The following is a 17,987-nucleotide window of genomic DNA, read 5'->3' as shown; positions in this document are numbered from 1 at the left end:
ATGCTGACTGAAGGATGGTTGGTTGAACTACTGAAGAAAGGTGCAGAGAACTCTACGACCTCTCATATGTGCCACGGGAGGTTTTGGAATTGTGTGTAAGGTTATTATAATAGTACGAATCGTTTTGGTAGAACGTGAAACACGGAAAGAGCTAAGATAGAAATACAAAGTAGGAAAGGACGAGCCTGGAATTGAATCCACAACCTCCTGCTTATAAGGCAGAAGCGGTAGCCGCTAGACCAACGAGCTCGTCATGAAAAGTGGCAATCTGTTTTCAGCCTAAAATAATAAATCCGCGATTTTCGCGACAATGTTTGAAGAAAACGCAATTTTTGCGAATAGAAAGAAAAAACCGCGAAATTCGCGAATATCGTGAAACGCGCGACTTTTATATAAGAGCCCTGCATTTTAGCATTTCAAAGGATTATGCACGAATGAAGTTACTTCCAAAATTGTCGTTTGAAATGTTGATTTTGTAGGTCACTGGTGCGGTGGTGCCCTACGGAAAGGCTGAACTCAAAAGGCTGAAATCTCGAAAAGCTGAAAGTCTCAAAAAGCTGGAAGTATCAAAAGGCTGTAAAGTATGAGAAGGTTGAAATATATTGGAAGGATGGTTTGATGCAATGATTTCCAACCGTAAGATGGTGTACAAGTTAAGTCGTTGAATAAAATGAAGAATTAAAATTAAGAGTAAAGATAAATGATCGTCATCGCCTAATCCGTGGTTTTCATCAAAATCAGATCCTGGCTAATCATGGACAAGATTGGTGAAATGTTCAAGATATTATGTATGAACATTTACCAAATAATTGATTCCATGATATCATTCTGATTTTATGAAAACACTATTACGATCCAATTACAGATCACATATCAAATTAAAAAAAAAAAAACGAGTCATGTTATCGATCATTTAGTAACGTTGTTATTTGTTTTAGAAGCTGAATTTCAAATGTATGATGGACTTCAAGTTTTTCTACACTCTGCCAAATGGTTCTTTTGAACTCCACTAGTAACGGAGTTACTAGTTTCAATAACTTAGACTAAATGATAACAAAATTCCAATCATTTAGTTAAAGCTACTGAATTAGCGCTATAACTCCGTTATTCGTTGTCTAACAACAAACCACAAGTTGTAGATAAACCATCAAACAGAAGTCCACCTCAACACATTTGAAATCACCTAAAAGATTGCCAAACTACTAATATCGAACAATACAAATATCGATAATATCTTCAAATAGTTCGGTTTTTTCCGTTTGTCCCCATTTACCATATGTGAATCCTTCCATTAAAATCTGTTTCTCGCCATTTTCAGCCTTATGGGTTTCAGCCCTATGTAAGATGTTCACTTTTCAGCCTTTCGTGTTCAGTCTTTTGAGGTTTCAACCTTGTGTAAGTCCCCGATTTAAACCAAATTATTCTATTTTTTTGTAAGCACTTGTGGATGCATTTAAGATTTGGATTTCACTCACTGCCTTTCAAATATTGTCTCTAACACAGTTCACAGTATTGCCCCAAGCTGACAAATTTTCTAGTAGGTATTCTTCAATCGATATTTCTTTTAATCTCATCCAATTATGAGTGTGGGTAAACTATTAAGCATATTAAAAAAAATCCTGTATAACGTATTTGTTAAGATGAGTTGATAGGTTCAGTGAAACTAACAACACTATCATGCTGAGGGAATTAGATTTGATTGTAGTTGCGGTGGATACGGTGGTTTGTAAATTGAATTGGAACTAGATTGTAAGTTACTTTTATAAATATGGTTTAATAATTATTAATGAAAAATAAATTTCGGCTTTGAAGCTGTTGGTAATGGACACTGCTGTCAGAAGAGTTTCAATCGAGCCAGGAAAATCCCATCGCAACAGTATTTTTCCTTTAAAAAAGTCCTGCATAACATTTTTCAATGGTAATTTTTTAGATCTGTTTAGTCGGACGTCTTATCTTGTAAGTCGGTGTCAAAATTGATTGGTTTCTAAAACTTTAATTTCGAACCTAGATATGCAGGCATTCACTTGAGGTACAAGTCTAGTCAATGGTCGCACTAAAAATCTAAGCTCTACAAAAACACCGTTTGGTTACTCACCCTGTAATAAAATCTGCTGTCCATCGGGCGTAAGTAACTGAGATGTGTCATGGCGGCCAGCGCCATCAAACTTTGCTGGTCAGTATAATTTGCTGACCATCCTGTGTTCAAAGAATATTTTGTGCCCAACTTCGATGGCACCTTCCCCATCGATGGCTGCAGCTGCGTTACTACCGTTCCTTGGTCACACCGTTGAGATCTCTAACACTTCCGCCTGGTTCACAATGTCTCGATGGAAGCATGCTGGGAGGCTACCAATTGATTGGATGAACCAACAACAGTTCATTGTTTACCGGAACGAAACCCTCTTCTCGAGACAGCACAAAGATAGAATAAGTTCGGTGGCCACCAAAGTTTTTGCTGGAACAGCAATTAGCTGTGACGATTCCTGCACGTTTGAACCGGATTCGGACGCTTCAGGTGTTGCTTCCAGCAACGACAGGTGAAGATTCGATTGTTCGAGAGCCTCAATGCAGTGGGAAGGTACTTCCTTTCCGTACCTTCGAAGTTGCTACTCTCCGCTTCTGTTTCATCCACAGTGGCATCGGCTTCATTCTCTTCGGTGGATGAAGGCTCTGCAGGACGAGCACATCCGACATCGACGCATCAGTTTCAATGCAATTTTTGTAGACTTTGTTCGACGTCGTCTTCGGAAATTTCTCGCTTCTACTGGAGTGTGATTTCCTTCACTGAAGAATCGCTGCAGCAGCTATCACAACTTCAGCGTAGCTTCGCTTGGAGGAGGCGGGGTTGGAGTAGATGTGGATGGTTCTTCATCAACCGAGTCTGCCCTAATGGTTTCTTAGGTTCATCCGACCGTGATCTTTGCTGTTTCTGCAACTGGTACTGCTCCTGACGGAACTCTTCTTCATGCCACATTGTGAGTACTTTCCCCTGCCCTTTGTCTTCTACCATTCCTAATCGTGTGAACTCTTTGAGCTTTTGTGGCGAGATCTTGATGACTTTGTGCTTTTTTTCCTGAGCTACTGCCGATGATGTGGCGGGTTGCGGTGTAATCGGAGCTCCTTGGACGTAGAGAATAGAGGTTTACCGCTAGTGGTAGGTGAATTGATATCGGCGTGCTTTTTCGCGAGAAGTTTCTTTGCGACGAACTACTAGAGAATGTCTTCTTGACTGATAGGCGTGTCAGTTGACTTCGACGTTGATGATCGCGACTTTGTTGGAGAGTACAGGATTTCCTGCGATTGTACGCATATCTTCACAGGAGGTTTAGTAGTCGATTCGTCTGCACTACTATGACTGGTGGGTGAAGAAGAAGGAGATGGTTTGGAAGTGGAACTGCTGATGGTACCACGCTACTCACGGACGAAACTATGCTTCTACTAACCTTGGCCGGAGTTACGTGGGTTTGGGTGATCCGCTGACTAGATTTTGCGGTGGAAGTAGTGGGCGATTGTGTTGTGAAGACATGCCCTTGCGTTATCACAATCTGTCCTACGCTGCTAATGTACCACTGTGTTGCTCCACGATTTGTGGGTGAATGTCTCGTGATTAACCGATTTGCAGATGACTGTTCGTTTACTGTAGGTTTAACGGAAAGATTAGTAGAATCGATGACAAATCCAGAAGATGTGCCTCGTGGGAATCCTGTTGAGGTAGTTTTCGAACGGATTCGATCTTACTGCTTTTTGCGACAACATTTTCTTAGTCATGTGTTTCGTCGTAGGAATTTGAAGAGTCTCTTCAATTGGCTGTTGGGTATTTGTGGTTGTTGAAATATTTGATTCGTCCAGAAGTTCACTATCATCCATAACAATCGGGATGTTGTTGATGTCGAATTTATCTTCCTCTAATCGCTGAGTATGGTTCTTTTCCGATACGACTGGTTCGTTTGTGGCAGTGCTTACAGGCGCCACTTCGCTACAACCTCATCAATTTACGTTTCTTTTCTCTGGAATGATAACAGATTCAACCGGTTCCGATTGTTTAGGTTGTTCCACTAATTCAGGGCTACTCATCAATGTCTGAAGGTGCCGCTTCCTAGGATTAATCGTCTTTGCGTTGGTGCGGGCGAACTACTGTTCGGTTTAAGATCTACCTTGTCTGAGTCAACAACGGCAGGCTTTAATGGAGTTGCGTCTGGTAAATGTATCATCAAAGCTTCCGCAATTTGTAAAACAGTGTCAGTAGTAGATCTGTCGGAGTCAAATTTGTAATGCTTCTTCCGAAACCTTATCATCTTTCGTAGGCTTGGACTGATCATGAATGAATTTCGGCCGTTTGTATTTGGGAGATTTGGTGGGCTCTTCACATTCTCAGTCTATGATATCTCCGTTGGTATTGTAAGTCCTCAACTGGCACTGGTTCAGTCAGTGTCTTTTCCTCTTGGAGCTTTTAGGAGATTTGGAAGTTTCTTTAACCTCATCCTCTTTGTTGAGGATACCCCTGTGGACTCGTTGCAATTCTGAATTTGATTTTCTGCCCGGATTTTATAATCATTTTGATGGGCTGCAGCTTATGGAAGGCGTGGAATCAGGTTGCTGGAGCAATGGGTTCCACTTTCTCAACTACAAACAGTTGGTTCAGTAACATTGGAATATCTTCAGCGGTTGAATCTGCCGACGATTGCTTAGGCTGCTTTGAGCGTTTAGATATGACCACTTTTGTATCTTCCTTAGATTCCTCTACAACAGACGACACTATTTCTGATTTTGAGGATACGACTTGTTCGGTTTTGAAAGATGCCCTCTACTACTTCTTCGTCCCTTCGGCCGCTTAGATTTACGATGTTTTCAAACGAGTTGGCACAAATCGGCTCTTCTTTCGAGGTTTCGACTTCTTGAGACGCTATAACGGTTCATCAACTTTGATATTTTTACCTCGACGCGAGCGAGGAATTCTAAACAGTCGATCGAGTTTATCGAGCTCACCACCTCTTCCTTCGCACCTTGGGAGATACATCATTAGCACGTGGCTCAGTTGCTGTTTTTAATATCTTCCATCGGTTTTCGACCACTTCAGCATCTGTCAACTGTTCAGATGGAAGCCCATCGCTCTTCTTCTCCGATTCCTCATTAATAGCAATGTCGATACATGCGAGTTCCGATTTTAGGCTTTCAGGTAGTTTTTGCTTCAGAAGTTGCATTATCCAAAGCCACCGCTTCAGGGGCTTTTAATTTCTCTCTCTTCTTTCGACCTTTGGGGTATATCCTCGATTGTTTGGGAAGCCTGGTGTTTTGATCTGGCTCTGGAATTTCTTCACTGGTTCTTCAACCAATCTCAGTGTAGAAACAGGCGTATCGAGGATGAAGATCTGAGCTTTGAAGGACACTGCTTTTCTTTTCTACCCTTAGGAGTAGCTTCTGCAAGGTTTGATTCTGTTTCAAACTCGGAATTTCGATATTTCTTCTGATTTTTCAGACACTTTAGTAACAGGACCTGCAACAGGCACCTTCTAACTTTGGAGCTCTTCCTTATTCTTTCTACCTTGGAACCAGTATCAGCGACGGGTTGGGGTGCTTCAATTCGGAATTTCATCGGTTTCTCAATACCGTGCGAATCAGATCGGTCGTCGCTAGATCGACATTTCGCAATTCACATTTTCTTCTTTCTGCCCTTGGCTCCAACGGCTGATACTTACCGAATCAGGAGCCACATCAGCCTCGGATGTTACTATTAGGAGTATCAAGGTCAATTGATTGAACTATCATACCTCGCTTCTTACGATTCTGGGTGACATCTGCAACAACTGGCTGTGGTTTTGTTTCGGAATCTCTTGTACTAGTTTTTCAATCTCTACCCGAAGTGTATCAGCCCAACTGCTCTGAATGTTAAACTCATCACTTCTCTTCTTTCTACCTTGGGTGCCTAACTTCCAGGCATATTTCTTTTAGTTTAGGTGCTTCCTCGAGCGGGCTTTCGATACTATCATCGGCGCAACCACTTCTGAAACTCTCTTCTGCGGCTTTTGTGTGATGTCGGGGACCTCTGATTGAGCTCCGCTTCAGCGTCGTTCGGTTAATTTTCAAAACCACAGTTGCAAAACGTTGTCGACGCTGGGAGCTCAAGTTGTGCACCTTCGCCACTTCGCTTCTTTCACTCTTAGATACGGCACTTCAGCATGTGGCTCCGAAGTCGTTTCCTTGTCGACTGATTCTTCAGTATGAGGCACCGGTACAAGGTTGGTCATCAATCTTCTGATCTGGGCTTTGAAGCTCACTAAATCCTTCCTTCTACCCTTGGGTGTTGAATTCTGACTGGTTCAGAAATCTTCTCAACCATTTTTCAAATTCGGCAGTAGCAGGCTTGGGTTTAAACACTGGGCTTAAGCCCACCTCTTTCTTCGAGTCTTAGGAGCCTCTGGCTCTGTGATTTCAATCACCTGTGTAACCTCCCTATATCTGGGCTAATAGGTTCCACTTCGTGTTTTCCGTCCTTTTGAACCACATCTTCGACGCGTGAATCTATTCCTGATTCTACAACTTGTTCCGAGTTGAGCTCCTTATCCTCATCCACGTTTGATCTCTGATGAACGCCTCTTCTCTTTCGGTCCTTCGGCATTCTTACTGCTAAGACTGCTTCTGGCTCTTCGTTCTGCTTTGAAGTTTCATTGATTTTTATCAACTGCGGAGAAGCTGAACTAGGCTTTTCAACTGCTGAACTGCTATGCGCTATGCCCCTTTCTTTCTTCCTTTGACAGGCGCATCTTCTATGAGTGTATTTGCTTCCGACACTACTGCCTTAGAGCTATGGCTCCAATCGCACCAAAGTCGGATTCCTTTATTTGATTTTTGAGGTATCCATTTCCTTTACTGAAATAGACATTTCTGCTTTATCAGAGTTTTGAAGCTCTACACCCTTCTTCTTTCGCCCTTTGTAGTCACTCAAAGCACGTGTGTGTTTCTGACTCAGCAACTATGGCCGAGCAGTGCTTCAATCACAACCATACCTGAGCTCTGAGCTCCATACCTCTCTTCCTCCGCCCTTTGGGAGTCAAACTACGATGGGTGGATTGTGGTTCCCAACAGTTTCTTCGACTGGTTCTGGTGCTTCCGCCATTTTCTCAGCATTGACATGGTTGTACTGGGTTTTCAATAACTGAATGCGCAGTTCAACGTCAGTTTCTTTCGTCCTTTCGAATTACACTTTCAAGGTGTAATTGTGGTTCGACTCTACGATTCCTTCCGAAGCTCAGCGTTTCAACTGAAACCTGAAGCTCGAGGCTTTCTTTACGACTCTCAGCACCGTTCTGGAACGGGTGATTGTGATTCCGGCTTTGCCTTTTCTTCAATCGTTTTTTCAATTACTGGTGTACCGATTTGTTTGTGCTCTTCGACCACCTCTGGGTGTATCTCAACAGTAGATTTAGCGAATTTAGCTCAACTGTTCTTACTTATGGACACCGGTGAAGTCGCTTCCGTGGTCGGCATTCGTTGGAAGAATCCAACGATGACTCCTGTGTAATGTTTGCTTGAGCACTCAGGGCCAGAATATTTTCTGCTTGTGAAATTTTCGTACGCTTGGATTTGATCGCTGCGAATTCTGAATTTTCAAACGAGTTGGCTCGTTTGACACAACTGATTCCTGTGAGTCATCGTTAGTAGTCGTTGGTGATTCCTGAACTCAGCTTCGTCTCGACCCTTTGTTGCAGCAGCTCTGTGCTCTTCTTCGTGGGACTTTTAACAAAATCCATTACAATCGCTTTGACTGTTGCGCAATCGCTTCGTTTTCGATTATTTTGTTGCGCGTCTTGAAGATACGCTTACAACGTTCCTTCGGCGTAAAGTACGGTTCCTTTCAATCTCTTCTTTGAGGGGTGTTGTCTCCGTAGACGATGATGGTCCCGGGAGGGGATATTTGAGATCTTAGGAAGTTCCGAGCAAGCTCGGTAGGCTAGTTTCCAAAGCAGCGATTCTGCTTTGTTCGTAAGTTCCAGCATCCTTCTTAGCACGCTCCAGTTCCTCTGTTCCTGGATGGGATCTACAATGTTGGTGCTCAATTCCAGCGAAGGGTCACGTTTATTGGAAAGTGATCTCCGGGTGACTTATTTAGTACTACTTCCTCTTCTTCGTCTTCCTTAAAATCGAAACAGGAAGTTTCTTCTTCTTCAGTCATCGTCCTTAGGCGACAGATTCTTGCGCTATTGCTTTAACGGCGATTCACGCTTGTTTCATCTCACACGGATTTACTGGATCGTGTTGCTCATCCAGGATGCGTTGCTTTGCACTTATTGGTCGATCGAAATTCTCGGTCGATGCTGGGTTTTGTCCGATGAATTTAATGAAGTATCTCCAACACATATCGCTGCTGTCGTACTGATACAGCTTTCAAGATTTTTCCATGGTTGCCACTGGCGCGGTTGATCGTTTGTCACCTCGATAAACTCCCGCTTTTGCTTCTTCGGAATATTTCGATACTTGATTGTCGTTCCTGACGACACTATGACGCTAACTGGGGTGAACAATCAACTGGCTTCTCCAAACTCGTATCATGCGAGTTCGTTGCAGTATTCACAGATTTGAGGCTTCTCAACTGGCTCTTCGTCTTAACAGTCACCCTCTTCTTTCGCAGAGTCGTTCTGATCATCCTGTTCGCTCCTCCAATCACTAAAGTTCATTCTTAATTCTATCTTTCCTTTGGAACCCTTCGAATCATCTTTGTCGACTGATCTATCCTTTTCACTACTTCTACATCTTTTTCCGGAAGCTTATCTTCTTCTTTAACTATCTCTTCCTTTTCCTCAGTTACTTCCATAAGACTTCCACTTTTTCATCATCCGCGGCATCTCGCTGTACACCGCCCGACCTCTTGTTCTCTTCGTCGGCGATCGGTACTTTTCGGTAGATTTGGCAATTGGGGCAGCCGCTCGAGTGTCCACCGTAGGTTTTACCGGCTCAATAACCTGGATCACTTCTACTAACCTATCACCATCGCAATCTTATCGATCTTTTCCTTGTATGTCCGTTTTTATGGAACAATCAATTTTGCTTAGAGGACTCTACAACTGTTTGGTCGTGTCTGCCTAGGTTTTCTCCGGTGTTATTAGAACTTGAGGTTACTAAAAAATATATTTGCTAAATACAGTCATGCATGTTCTGAAGATTGGTATGAAACTATGATTGATACCTCGTTTGTTGATGTTTTAAATTTCAGAAACTCTCAATACTATCAGTATACTTAAATTGTTCAAACCGTTCCATAAACTTCGTTAACAACCCCTTACCTTTCACCGAAGGTAAGTTCAGCGTAATGCGCGGCAATATTACGTATGGAGAACAATCATTTTTTGTCCTTACACTTTCGAAGCCAACATTTGTGGCGATAGTCTGCATCGGCTGAGCCCAATCGTGCTGTTGTTGGTGACCTCTACCGATGAGTTCAGCGAAGACGCATTGAATGCGGATCTCGAGTCATGATGAGCGATGAAGCGAAGCTGGAGAGCGATTGATAGATCTTCGGCTCCGACATGCCCAGTCCGTCGATGATTTGTCGCTTGTCGAGTATCCCTGACCTCGTGCTTCCAGGAATCATAGGACTACTTTACTAGGAGGCGATCTTCTTCACTGTGTTCTTACCTGCGGATATCAAAATGTCAGAACACTAAATATTACATGATGAACTACTCATTCCTTTGCCTTTGTTTCTGTCATGCCAAAGATGTCCGCATAGCTTTCGCGCTTTTGAGCCAAAAAGTCGGTTGAGTTGACAATGTTTGGGTCACTCTCCCTGTTGCGCGTTCGGCATGCCAACGTCAGATGGAAATTTCTCCATGTGCTTATTTTTAAGTGTCACGGTATTCCTGCAAAAAAATCCATTTCATTTTCTGTTGAACAGTCGTTTCATCTGTCGTGACTTACCCAAACCCTTTCTAAGAAATTCGTGTTTCCTATCAGTTATATTTATAGATAAGAATTAGTATTTCTGACATATCTCACTGAAACGTAAGAAATACAATGTTTCTAATTTATCTTGCAGGACTTCATATCAAAGTTTAGCACGTAACTGAACGAAGTACTGATTCGCAAGGACGTGGCCAGGACAGATCTCGACTACTGGAGAGTGCATTGCTTCCATCTTAAAGATAGTGATTAGTCCCAAATCAATATTTGTAGTAATGGATAAAAGTGATGTTACTCTCATACAATAATCTTGGCTTGTACCACCTACGAGTTTATGCGAATTGTTCAATGCTTGCTAATGCTAATTCAGATTGCCACTTTTTATGTGACCGTTTGCGAAATAAGCAATCCGTTAAGATCCAAACACTTAGTATTCGACCATTTTAACTACTGACTGGTACTTTTTCACACAGTTGTTGCGAAAATCATGGAAATTTTTTTACGATTAAGGGTACGACACCTTACCCGATCAAGAATGCATAACAGAATTATAACAAGGAGTTATTTATTTCAGAAAAATAATGTAAATGTGTTATAAAATTGGCTGGTTAGTTGTTAAAATAACAAAAATTATATCAAAATTCCCTCTAGCCATAACATAATTATATCAGAGGTTGTTACCTTCATTTCAACATTATAACAACCGTTGATATGATTATGAGGAAAAAATCTACTTTCATGGTAATTGTCTACATCACGTACAAAAATGTGGTACGCTGCAACGCCAGATTTCCATCCATAATTTAGGCAATTAACTCTGTACTAGCTACATCGAACATAGATTCAAGTTATACTGGAGGTGATTACCTTCGCTTTTTTCCAATATCAAAAAATGTAGGCAATTTTTTGTGAAAATATACATAACTAATGTTGTTATAATTTTGATATAAAATAAAACTGGCCGAAGACACATTTTTATCGAATTATCTAATTATAACAGATGTTGTTTTAAACAACAACAATTGATAGAATTGAGTTATAATTTTGTTATGGATTCCTGATCGGGTATATACCATGCCCTGCATAGAAAATGGGACAGAATTGATAACTGATCGCACGGCGTGGGTTCAATTTCTTCCACTAATCGATAGAACTGGAAATGGGCTTTCATACCGTTTCCTATCTTCTTCATTCCTTATATCTACAACTTGATTAATTCTAGCAGGCAACTGTTAGAATTCGAAATGAGCGAAAAAGCTCGTTTCCTGACATTCAATTAGGTAACATACCACCGTTTCATTACTATCATATTGGCAATCCGTTAATCAAGACTAACATCTGCCATAGAACCCAACTCCCAGATTCTAATCAAATTCCGCATGAACTCGTGGCGAGAGTGCAGAGGTGTTCTCATTTGCAGTGGGCGAGTTATTGGATCATCAATTCCTTCCCATCCGCGACAGAGCGTGAGGACGTGGCCAGCGCTTTCATCGATAATTTAACTCTCGGACTGTGCACATTGAGGTTTTAGAGTAAATCCCATGCTTCCATCCATTGGTTCCATCCATTACGGAGTAGCAACTACAAAATGCACGGACATCATGCTCATGCTTATGCTCTCATGCAGAATTGATAACTGATCGCACACATCGATCAGTTGAAAGGACACGAGTTTCTTTATTTGCCGACCATCTGTAGTGTCCAGCTTTGTACGTTATCTAAGTTGCGGGGCATCGAATCTAAATCATCTCTGTCTTTTGGATGGATTATAAGTTGTTCTGTTGGAGTAGTGAATAATAATGAATAGATATTAAAATAAAGAATATAGAATAAGGAATAAAATATTAGGAACAAAGAACAAAGAATTAAACAATAAAAAGAATGAATAAGAAGGAAGAAGAAAAACAGATGAAGAAAGAAGGAAGAAATCAGAAGAAAGAAGGGAGAAAAAGCAAAGCAAGTAGCAAAAAATAAGGAAGAAGGAATAAAGAAGAAAGAAGAAAGAACAAAAAGAGAAGAAGGAAAAGCAAAAAGAAGACAGAGTGATGAAGGAAGATAGAAGAAAGGTGAAAGAATGAAGGATGGGAGAAGAAAAAGAGAGCTTTTTGTTATTTCAGCCTTATGTAAGATTTTAACTTTTTCAGCCTTTCGTGTTCAGCTCAGCGAGTTTTCAGCCTTATGTGGAAGTCCCCAATAAGCACATTTAGTTGCTTCTTTCTGGCAGGACTCCTTTCCTGATGTCATTTAAAACATTTATCACAACGCGGTTTTGTTGTCACAAAACTCGGCAGTGTGACCTAATTCACTGTAGTGCTGGTACAATTAAACACCTTCGGTAAAAAAAAGACCTACCTTAAGCAATATATTCTCTATATTGACATATATTGGAAGTTTCGGAACCGACAAACGTCACAAAGTGCTTTTTAACTTAGTACTCTTTTAGCATTTCCTCAGTTATCAATTGAAAGTTTTTCTATGCCCGCTATTGCATGCGTGAATATAGTCTTGTGTTGCAAGTACAATGGATACACTTATGCCCAAGGTGTCGAGAGAAAGTTTCCAACCTGAAAACATCCTGGACTGGATCGAGAATCGAACTCACCATCTTTTGATTTCGTAATCTTCCGCCTTTGCTCGCAAGCACATTGGAAACTACTGGAGTGTTTTTCTCATTACATTTTATAATTCACGAGAAAGGTTCCATCACCGTTTCTGGTGGATTATTCTAGGTTTTTATGCACATGCTAAGTTACAGTGCAAGTGTTGCCATCATTATTATCACGTTTTCATACGTTGCCATTTCAGTCTGCTTTTACTCCGCCGATCTGTGGTTATGGTGATTATAGGATTGCTAATCGAGTTTATGTATATTTATGCAACATATGCATAAGTAGTTGCCAATTAAAATGTAATACCAATCTAGCAATCATTAACATTGTTGTAGTTCTTGTGTCAGTATCTTTTGTTACTCTTCCGCTCGCTGTTCATCATGAATCAGCACTAAGGTGGCTCAAAAAACACTTTTTCAAATTTTTTGATGGGTTGCCCTGATACCTGAAATTCTATTTGACGTTCTGATATTTGGACAATGGTTTAGCCAAATTGGTCATCGTTTGGGCAGTGCTGAATTCATTGAAAGTTTATATGGTTGTATGTAGAAACATCCAAAATAGTGATTTGCAGTTGGACGGCACAATTTAAGGTCTAGAATCCATGGTACTCATTCAGTTCTTGTGGAATTAAATACAGAATGTTATGCTGAAAACCGCGAGAAGATTAGAGTTTGCTGATGCGAAAGATATTAGCATTTTACTGCAGTGTTGAAGGGGTGACCTTATTTCTTTTCAAAGGCAAAAGAAACGAAATTTGCTCAAACCCCAATTGCAGAGAAATGCTAATAATTCAGCCGGGCAAACTCGAATCTTCTCGCGGTTTTCTGCATAACATTCTCAGGTTAAATTCTCCAAGATCTGAATGAGTATCACAGCTCTTCATCGTAAGTTGTATAGTCCAGCTGTGTAATTTACCGTTTTTGGATGTTTCTGCATACATTTTTCCATATATAAACTTCCAACGAGTTTAGCACTGCCCAAACGTTGACCAATTCCATTGAAATTTTGTCCAGAGCATCAGAACATCAAATAGAACCGAATAAGAGGGCGGCCCATCAAAAAATTGAACAAAGTTTTTCCCATACTAATTTGAGCCACTTAATCAGCACACATCATCGTATTCATTAGAACTCATTTGTTGTAAATTAGATTGTTTCTAGAGTAGATAGATCTTCTGTTTTACGAATTATCATTTTCAAATTTTGCACACAGTCCTCAATCAAAATTTCTTTTTCTTTCTCCTTTATTGTTTTTGTTTTGTTTTCTTGTTTATAGGTAGCATTACCTCGCCGCTTGCGATTCGATCGACATATTGATCCAGATTCGGCTTAATCAAAAAGAAACCTGTGCTTATATTTACATTAATTACATAGACGTTATTGCACTTGGACTATGCTTCCTGAGCCATTTATTTTAGCTTTTTATGTGAGTAACCTCATCTGTGTGTTTGTTGGTTCATGCATGTATGTTTGAGTTTTTGGTTTCTTGATTCTGCTAGATATATTAAAAATATAAATATGCTCTGTAATCCTCATTGAACTGGAAGATAATGAAGATAATGTTTGTTATGTAAAACAAAATGATTTTAATTACGTTGGATCTTTTCAAGGCATGATAGCTAAGATTTGTGGCTTGGTTGGAAGCATTTTAGGCTTGTGGATAGTTTCTTGGTTTTGCATTCGTAAATAATATATTAAGTTTATTTTACAAAATAATATCTATGTAATTAATTGTAAAAAAAAGAGATTGTGTTATAAGAAAATGGAATAAAGCCAATACATTTTTTTATTTAAATATTTTGTTTACTTTTTATTATTTATTTGATAACTGCATCTATTCCAAGATGCATATCATTAGTAGTAGAAATTAGGTTAATAAGATCATTGGGGCTTTTATTAGCCTGTTGATGGATAATAATACTCAAATAATTCGAAGCCTTGGGATTTTAGTATCTATAAAATTTAAGCATCGTTCTACATGGTTTCATTCCTCTGCCAATAATACCTTTGGGTAAATTACAGGTGTATGATATATTACTATATCTTCCTTGGGTACCAAGTTGGTTGCAGCGTCGATACACATTCGCCTGGCTTGTTGTAGAGCCCAATAATCGCCAGTCTTATTCGATGTTCCTCTAATGAAATCAGATTAAAGCGTATTAGATTTATAGGAAAATTTTATCAAGTTATCGAAGAAATCGTGTTGTTTTCTGAAACCTCTATTATTGCTGTAGAAATAAAAATACATGGCAAAGTGGTACGATATCTGGCGAGATTTTGTTCTAAAAAAGGTTTAATCCGCCTTGTTGATAAGTGTTGCAGAAAATTTCATCGGTGGTACTTCTTCTAAATATACAAATAGACAAAAAAAAGGGGGAATGTATAATGCAAATACAGCTGTCGCATATTGGAATTCGATTTCATATCAATGTGTAGAGCCAGTTTGGCGGATGCAGAATAAGTGATAATAGAACTTTTTTAATAACTCAAGCTCCATGTGTTAGAGAGTATGTAGGTAGTTTTAAGATTGCTAAGAAATAACGATTAAAATATCTCACGAAATTCTGGAACTGGCGTCTTAGGCTCTGTTGATCGGTCATTATCGTTTGGTTGTTCTGTTTCGAAACATAAGCTCGGGGCCCCAACAACATTGTGTCGCTTGTCAACAATAGCAGTCCGGAGTTCAGATATGCAACTTCGGCTTCGTAGGATAACGTAGTCCGAGATTGCAATTTCATATTACATTTTGGCACTTCACTAAGAACATTTTTGTTAGTCAGCTAAAGTGTTGTATTCTAAAAGACGGGTTGTTGCTCCAATTGAGGCCGATGTACGTATCTGTATAAATAATAATATGTAGTGTGGAATAAAATGGAAAGTACTAAACTCTTCCTAGACAGTCTTAGACATCTTTTGCTGGGTTTCCTATTCGTCCCATGCGATTCACGGCAGTGAAGAGCATTACACTAAAAGAGCTCAAATATTTTTTTTTTCTAATTATTATGTCGATCAATGCTAGTTGCAGAACACTCGGAACCTGTTACAAATTGACCAGTGAGTCTCTAAGTCCCCAAAATGTATCTTTACTATAGATTATACCTATATAGATTATGCAGATTATATCATTGAGTCATTGCGCTGTCGTGAAGAAGTTGAAGTTGGTACATGTGGAATTGATCAAGGATCATCTGCTCATTAAACATCTGATGCGTCGTTGATCGGTCATCACGAAAACCTGCCTGGTATTCGCCGAAAAAGAATTCCGCAAGTGGTCTCCGCTCGTTAAACAGAATATGCGATATAATTCTTGTCTGGCGAAGTTCGGAAGGGCAATTCCCCTGTTCCGATTGATGCAGCTGCTCACTTCCAAGTTTGAGAAGCTCGACCGGTATCTCGCCCTTCCCAGCGGCTTTACTGTTTTCAGCTCATTTGGAGCCTTCTTAGCCTCATTCAGCGTTGGTGACTCCACAGCATGACCGTAGTCGATTATGTCCATCCTGCTCATTAATACACCTTAGTTCTCACCTTTTTTTACTCACGACAGGGGCGTAGCCACGGTGGGGGTGGGGTGTTTGGTCAAGTCACAATTTCACTTACGGGGAAATATTTACAAAACAATTAAAATCGTCGTTTCACCTTCACACCCATTTTCATAGTAAAAATCTGACTGACAAGTTTGACACGTGCTTTTTGGTGTTTCCCTCGCAATTTTCTTTCTTTTTTCGGTGATTTGACATCTGTTTTGACAGACAAGGAGTAAAAAAAGGCAATCTACCGAAGCAAGAGAATCGACCTTCGAATCCACTGGTCAAGTAAATCCACATTATACAAAAACGCTACACGATCGTTCGTTGTATATCAAATTCGTTTCCTGTAATGCGATGCAGGAATCGGATGAGGAAGAATGCGGAAGAAGAATCCTGATTTTTTTTTTTTGTTCAGGTGGGACGTCGGTTGAAGTTTTACGATTTAATCTGCCGCCTGAGGTTAGAGATGAAAGCGTGTCGCTCGTGCTCGAACTATTTGATAAGGTAGATTATGTTGTACAAGAGAAATTCCCTTCGGAATTGGGTATGAGACACCTGTACCTTTTGATTTCATTTTGTACACATGGAGGCCGAAAAACTTTTCCTCCGTCCAGGATGTTTCCACTTGGAAAGAAAATGCTTAACTGAAGGTCTCACCCAGTGAGGATGGTGCCTTTCTTGTGTATTGTGTAAAATAAACAAGAAAAGCACATAAGAGAGAAGTCAAAATTGCACTTTAGGAGAGATAGATCTAGTTATTTCCATCAATTCACATTTCTTTGCATCTATTCAAATGCATTGCAGTGTTTTGCAGAAAAAGGTTTTTAAATTTGTTTTCCAAGGAGGGACCTTAGTGAAAATGGAGAAAAACAATGTTTTTTAATAACTCTTGAACGCAATGTCCGATCGGGCTAATTTTCAAAAGGGTCAATTTATGTCGAATGCAACTTGTTGCGAGTAAATCGGATAATAATGAGTACAAAAAGTTTGTCTCTACAATTTTGTACACACACACACACACATACATACATACATACATACACATACACACATAAGACATCACCTCAATTAGTCGAGTTGAGTCGATTGGTGTATAAACACTATGGGTCTCCGATAGTGGCGTAGCCAGAAAATTGGTCTGGGGGAGGGGTTCTTTTTTTTTGTTGGAAAAAAATTTCTTCTAAAATGTTGTCTCTGGGGGCTTGGTGCCTAAAACTATCTCTGGTTGGCTACGCCACTGGTCTCCGAGCCTTCTATTAAAAGTTCGGTTTTGGAGTGATCATATAGACTTTACGTATACTTAGTATACGCGAAAGGGCAAAATCTAGGACGGACTGAAGGATACATGCTTCTTGTGTCAAGTAATTGGTCATCTTTGAGATTCCTGCCATAACCATACCCGAAAGAAGCCAGGTATCCAAAAACAAAGTATGGGGAACTGCTCTGTTAACCAAATCAAATACCATTCCATTGCTTTGTTATTCGTGGGATGAATATCGGAGCTATGAGATAAAGTCTAGGAGCAGTAATCCCACAACATATGCTGACGTTATAGCTGAAAAGAAAGAAGAATAGGTATCGGAAACCCTCGCATGAGGATTCAATCAAAGTTCCATAGGAAAGTTCGAAATCAGGAAACCGGTTGTGCGTGACAACAAAAGGTGAACAAAAATGCCGTTGTAAGGGAGGCTGTAATCGTAAATAAAGGAAGTCGTATCTCATCCACCTGCGACCCCTTAAAAAGAAGTGCGCGCCTGAGATCATATTATTTGTAATATTTATTTTATTTGATAGTATATTTATTGTAACATCTCAAGAATTTAGGTGATGCACGCTAATGGAGGTGTGTTGAAGTCGTTGAGAGTAATCCCAACTAACAATTTTGGTGCTAAAAGCTTCAACTTCTAGCCTTTGGCTGTATAATATTTGAATAAAAGCAGCCAATGCTGAATAAA

At 40.1% G+C, this 17,987-nt stretch overlaps 1 pseudogene; it reads right to left on the bottom strand.

The window, feature by feature from the left end:
- LOC134222024 (uncharacterized) overlaps window positions 1-16,001 on the bottom strand; it is a 24,387-nt pseudogene extending 8,386 nt beyond the window's left edge.
- Between the last annotated feature and the right edge of the window lie 1,986 nt (window positions 16,002-17,987).

This window comes from Armigeres subalbatus, chromosome 3, assembly GCF_024139115.2.
Source record: "Armigeres subalbatus isolate Guangzhou_Male chromosome 3, GZ_Asu_2, whole genome shotgun sequence".
In the NCBI taxonomy this organism is placed as follows: domain Eukaryota; kingdom Metazoa; phylum Arthropoda; class Insecta; order Diptera; family Culicidae; genus Armigeres; species Armigeres subalbatus.
This window is presented reverse-complemented; position numbering and strand designations above follow the sequence as displayed.